At 40.6% G+C, this 5873-nt stretch overlaps 1 protein-coding gene across 4 annotated transcripts in view; it reads right to left on the bottom strand.

The window, feature by feature from the left end:
- hectd1 (HECT domain containing 1) overlaps nucleotides 1-5873 on the bottom strand; it is a 68276-nt gene that overhangs the window by 37908 nt on the left and 24495 nt on the right. The gene's annotated exons all lie outside the window — the stretch shown is intronic.

Genomic DNA, 5873 nt, shown 5'->3' on the forward strand with positions numbered 1-5873 from the left:
GAAGCTGTGTGTAAATGATGAAATGCTGTAGTTTGTCTCTGTGTTGAGGTGGACCAGTGATCCTGCAGAGTCCTGTCCTCCCTGTGATGGAGGGACATGATGTCACTCTGCACTGTAAAACAAAGACCCCTCCCTCCAACCTCCCAGCTGGTTTCTATAAAGATGGCTCCCTCATCAGGACTGAGCCTACAGGTCACATGACCATCCACCATGTTAACAAGTCTGATGAAGGCCTCTACAAGTGTAACATCAGAGGTCGTGGAGAGTCTCCATCCAGCTGGATCTCTGTCACAGGTGAGGAGCTCAAAGATAATTCTCAAACTGACCTTGTTTGTTTTCTACATTGAGTTCAGCAGGTTTCAGGACAGCAGAGATGATTCATGATGTGACAACATTTCTAACTTTGCAATCTACAAAGAAACAAGAGTGAAATCTGTCAGAGTTCAACCCACCGTGATATCTGGTCTTTTTAACTCTTACTTCCTTACTTAAACCAAGGTGGAAACAGATTACAAATTAATTTCTGGTTGTCTTTCTTGTGGCATTTTGGTGAATTAATTTTCCATTTATTTTTATTTCTGTGCCATTAATTATAATTTTTCTTTTCTTGTTAACTTTAGTGAAGCCCACCACCACAAGTCCTCTTTCAACCCCCTCTCCTCCTGGTTCCTCCTCCTCTTCCTCAACCACTCTTCCTCCTGGTTCCTCCTCCTCTCCTCCTCTCTCTGTGTTGTGGGCTGCTGTTCTGTCTTTCTGTGTTCTGGTTCTACTGGTTCTTCTGGTTCTACTGATGAGACAATGTATCCTTAGGAAACTTAAAGGTTAGTCACAGACTCCATGTGCTGCAGTTCACATTTAAAGTCACATTTTGCTGTTGATACATTTCTGTTAACACTTCTGGACGTACAAATAATAACAAGTTACAAACGGTCTGTCTTTCATGTCACATGATCTTCCTCGGCAGATGAAGTATGGAACTGTAGATGTTCAAATTTCCATATTTCTGGACACTTATAGGATTTCTATTTTATATTGGCTTAAATTTCTGCTCCTTTTGGCTCATTCAGCTGCTGAAGTAGAAGATGGAGATGATGACATCACAGATGACATCACATACAGTGATGTCAATATATTACATCGCCTACAGCAGCCAATCAGACGCAGCAGAGGTAACGATGTTTTATTGACCAAGTGGAGTTTTAGACCTTGAGAGGACACTTTGGAAAGTGACATTTTAAAGGAGGAAATGATATAAAGCATGTTCAACAAAGTAATCAAATGTAAAAGCAATGTTTAGTAGTCCATAAAGTTGTACACTGTAGTCTGGTCTGTTGTGGGTGATCATAAAGTTTGTTGTGCATTATGAGACTGTTCTGCGCCCTGTGGTGAATCTTATACCAGAAGCCAACAGCTCTTGATAACAACTAGATGAACGTGGCCTCAAATAAACTATCCAAATAATCTATAAACGGGCAGATTTGTTTGTATACTGTGCATATACATACTCTACAACACTTCTAAAGAAATGAAACTGATATTTGGCACAATAAATAAGACATCATCTTGATATTAGCAAAGCATAAACAATCACATAGTTGGTTAACATCAACACATGCACTCCAAGTTAGTGTGCTGTGTCACATGATTTTCACAGCCTTTGTGGGTTGAGGGATCACAAAGGAATAGGCATACTGGTCGTCAGAGGTAACAGAAAAGCCCCGGCAAGTGGATTGTTTTTATGTGAGGTTACAATCCATTCACACACAGCGAATTTCATTCATTAATTTCATTTTAAAAACTACATCTAGCCCCTTTAAGTAAATTCATAAGTTAGTTAGTTTCATGGAGAGATTTGCCCATCAGTTTGCAATGTTTAATCCAAAGTAACAGACTTACAGAGAGTTCAGGGTAGCGACAGTTCAAACACCAAACAGCAGATCAAGTTTACAGGTGGTTGAGGAAAATAATAGTCCAAACATCAAACAACACATGCAGAAAAACTCGACATGGGAAGATGACCGGACAAGGACTGAACAAAACAGAAGGCAATACAATATTTCACAAAGTGAGTGCACCCCTTACATTTGTGTAAATATTTGACTATATCTTGTGACAACACTGAAGAAATGACACTTGTAAACACAATGTAAAGTAGTGAGTGTACAGCTTGTATAACAGTGTAAATATGCTGTCCCCTCAAAATAACACATCACACAGCCATTAATGTCTAAACCATGTTATTTTGAGGGGACAGCAAATTTACACTGTAAAATGATTTTGTGAGATACTATGCTTTGGTAAACAAGCAGGCAGGGAGCGAACAGGTGCAGAAAAATACCAAACTAAAACGGGACAGACCAACAACGGAAAACGTGTAATAAAGGCAAGTCTTCACAAACACAGACCAAAAAGACCATAACCAAATAAAACAACCAAACAGGCTGAGACAAAAATATAACACATAAAACAAAGACCAAGTAGTGTTAAGAACAAGATAATTTTTCATCAGTTTAATTAGTGGACTTTTACTCGTATCTCTTCTGTTAAATTTGGCTGATATTTGCTTGATACATTTTTCATTATGTAATTTTCCAATATTATTCATTAATATGGGTTAATTATTGACAGTAGGAGCAAAAAATATTTTTGTATAATGACTGCAGTAGTAGTAGCAGTAACTATACTAACAGTGCTGGTGTCATCTGTATGTGTTTCGTTTTCCAGAGCATGGTCCAGCTGTAGTCTACTCTGAAGTGAGAGGAGCAGGAGACATCAGTTATGAACAAATAATGAACAAAGACATCAAATCAAACAGGACAAGAGGTACAGCTGCTCTTCTTTGTTTCCATCATGAACCAACTCTAGAAAAATCTGTTAGAGAAGAATACTGGAGAGTCTATTTTGGGTTGTCACAGTACTCTGTAAGTATGGTAGTTATTAGACACATGGAGATATCTAATGCTCAATACTCTGTGGTTCCTGTTAGCAGTTTGGTCGTATGTTTCACCACAGTTGGTGTTGTTGCGGGCGAGTGTTCGGGGAAGCAAGACATGAGCGTTTAGCCTTTACTGGTTTCCCATCAGCATAAACACATCCAATGACATTTATTTAGGTCAGAATTGAATTTTGATAAAATTCCATTATTTTTCTTATTGAAAACACACTTCACGTGAAGACGCAAACCAACAACATGTCAGTCCATCATTTCACTGCTGCCTGACTTCCTGTCTGTTGCTCTCAGCTCCAAGCCCTCGGGTTCTACTGAAGATGTGAACCTTTAAAATGTGAGTGCTGAACATAAGATTTGTTGAGGAAGAAAAATAAAGCATACCATCAGACATGTAAGTTAAGAAAGGTTTATCTAGAAAACATAGGATAGGAATGTGTGAAGATATAAGAAGAGACGGACTCAGCAGCAGCGGTGGATTGGCCATCTGGCAATTCTGGCAAATGATTGAGGGGCTGGACCATTTGTTTTGGGGTGGGCGGGATTTGAAAGGATTTAAAAATGTAAAAATCTGTTGTTACACACACAAACACACAACTATTACTGCTGCTACTATTTATAGTTTTTGTCTTGGTATATATGTTATTGCCTTTCGTGCTGTTGTTTGTATTCATGCGTTTTCCAGTGTTGAGAGCAGTCAGTGAACAAACATGTTGCTGCAATGTTTACATCCGTAAAGTGTGATCCAGTGCTTTGAGGAAGGATGCTCCTGTTGGCCTAGCAGAGACAGGGAGGAGGGTGGTAGAGGTAGAGAAGGACACAGTGACACACAACTGTAATTAGCTCCGCAGTAGAGAAAGACAGTAACAGCAGTCAGACAGCACACAGACTCTACAACATATTCAGAGGGACTGCCATTGTTTTCAACTGTGTGTGTGAGTAAATTTCTTACAAACAGAATAGTAAACATTGTTTGCCAGCCACATACATTAACTGTTTAAATATCTGTTACATAACGTACTGCTTATATTAAATCACCATTAAATCATAATCTGTCTGGGCTGGTCTACAGAGCCAGTCTGCCCCTGCTCAGCAGTGATAAGGTTCACACATACACATGTGGTTTATGTCACTCTGCACATCAAACACCAGCAGCAGCTTCTTCCTGTTGATTTCAGTGAGCTGGTGGTGTCTCACTATTGTGTGTCTGTTTCAGGCATTGAGCCGGCATGTGTGAACTTGTTTAAAAAGGAGGTTGAGCAGCTTTGTGGGCGTCCAGTTTCCTGTTTTTAAAAGATACATCGATTGCAGCAGAGGTGTTCAGAGGAAAAATCTGTAAAAACCTGCTGATGTTTATTAAAGGTTGTCATTATACAACACAAGGTTGTAAACAAAGGTGCGGCTCTTCATGCAACACACACAGAACTTAACATGTATATTCAAATAGGGTAACATAAAATAAGTACAATAAAATAAAACAATAGGCTATATACGCATAAAGTGAAATATTTCAGGCCTTTCTTTTTGATTTATCGGTTTGCAAATGTCAGTCGACAGAGAAAAAGAGACGAGCAGTAGGAGCAAAGAAGATTCAAAACATCCGAAATGCTCGACTTAAAGCGAGTAGCCTCTAATTGACCATTCAGAAATGTACTGCAAGGCTCTGGTCCCCGCGGTTATTTGGAGTTCCTCCAAAGGTTCCTAGTTCCCAGGTAATGTTTCTGCGGTCTTAAGTATTGTGTGCATGCTGACTACTAAATTCAGCATGCTAACCAGCTAGCCCTCACATAATACCACTTTGTACCTTGAGAGGCGAAAGTCCGATAGGACTCTGGACGCTGTTGCTGCCTCTCTGATGCCCGATGTTCGCAGTTAGGAGCTATATAGCCTTAGATGTTATATGAATCTGGTCCCTGGAACATCAGCTTTCAATTTTTCAATGCACATTTAAGAGTGCAAGTTGCAACTATTATTAACAATAATATCAACAAAGTGTATATTACTAATATTACTGCTTGTACTGGCTGATGATCCAGCATCTCCTCTACTAACTAATTTAATCAAAGCAATTATACCTATATTATTATTAATGTTACCAGCTAACTCAGGCCCTTTCAAACGGTCTCCCCCAGATTTCAAATAAAAAATACTATCTATATAAATAGCTTGGCTGAGTACTTGGTGTGTATCCATATTTCCCAGCTAATCAACATTTTAAATTGCCCCCAAACCCTTTGAGCAGGAGCCGGATCTCACTAAACCTACCGCCTGTGCCGATTTAAATAAAACAAGGTCAGACCCCCATTTACATAGGATCACAAGTTTAATATTACAGTTTGTGATGCTACACTCCTGTTTGGATAGCTGATTGATCCTGATTTGCCCCTGGCGGCTGTTCCGCCAGTGTGTGAATGAGTGTGAATGCTAGTTTCCGTTTGAGCACTTAGGCTCAGTGTATGAATGTGTATGACTGGTGAATGCAGATGTAGTGTAAAAGCGCTTTGAGTGGTCGAAAAAACTAGAAAGGCGCTATACAAGTACGGGGCATTTACATTTACCTGCGACTCGGTCCAAGGTTCCCACTTGGGATCTGGCAGTGGTTCTTGGGGGGTGGCTGAGGCCCCCTTCGAACCCCTGGAGTCAGCTGAGGCTAAACACTTGACCCTCAAGATGGCCTTTCTCCTTGCTATCACCTCTCTGAGGAGGGTGGGGGATCTCCAAGCGCTTTCGGTTTCCCCGCAAGCCTGGAGTTTGCCCCGGGGAATATTAGGGCTATCCTGCACCCTCGTCCAGGATACATCCCTAAAGTGCCTTCTTGTGCGGCAGGGTCCACAGTGCTGCAGGCATTTCATCCTCCACCTCATGTGACGGCGGAGGACGGGAGACTTCATCTGCTCTGCCCTGTCAGAGCATTGAGTATTTACAC

Source organism: Micropterus dolomieu, linkage group LG11 (genome assembly GCF_021292245.1).
Source record: "Micropterus dolomieu isolate WLL.071019.BEF.003 ecotype Adirondacks linkage group LG11, ASM2129224v1, whole genome shotgun sequence".
NCBI lineage: Eukaryota > Metazoa > Chordata > Actinopteri > Centrarchiformes > Centrarchidae > Micropterus > Micropterus dolomieu.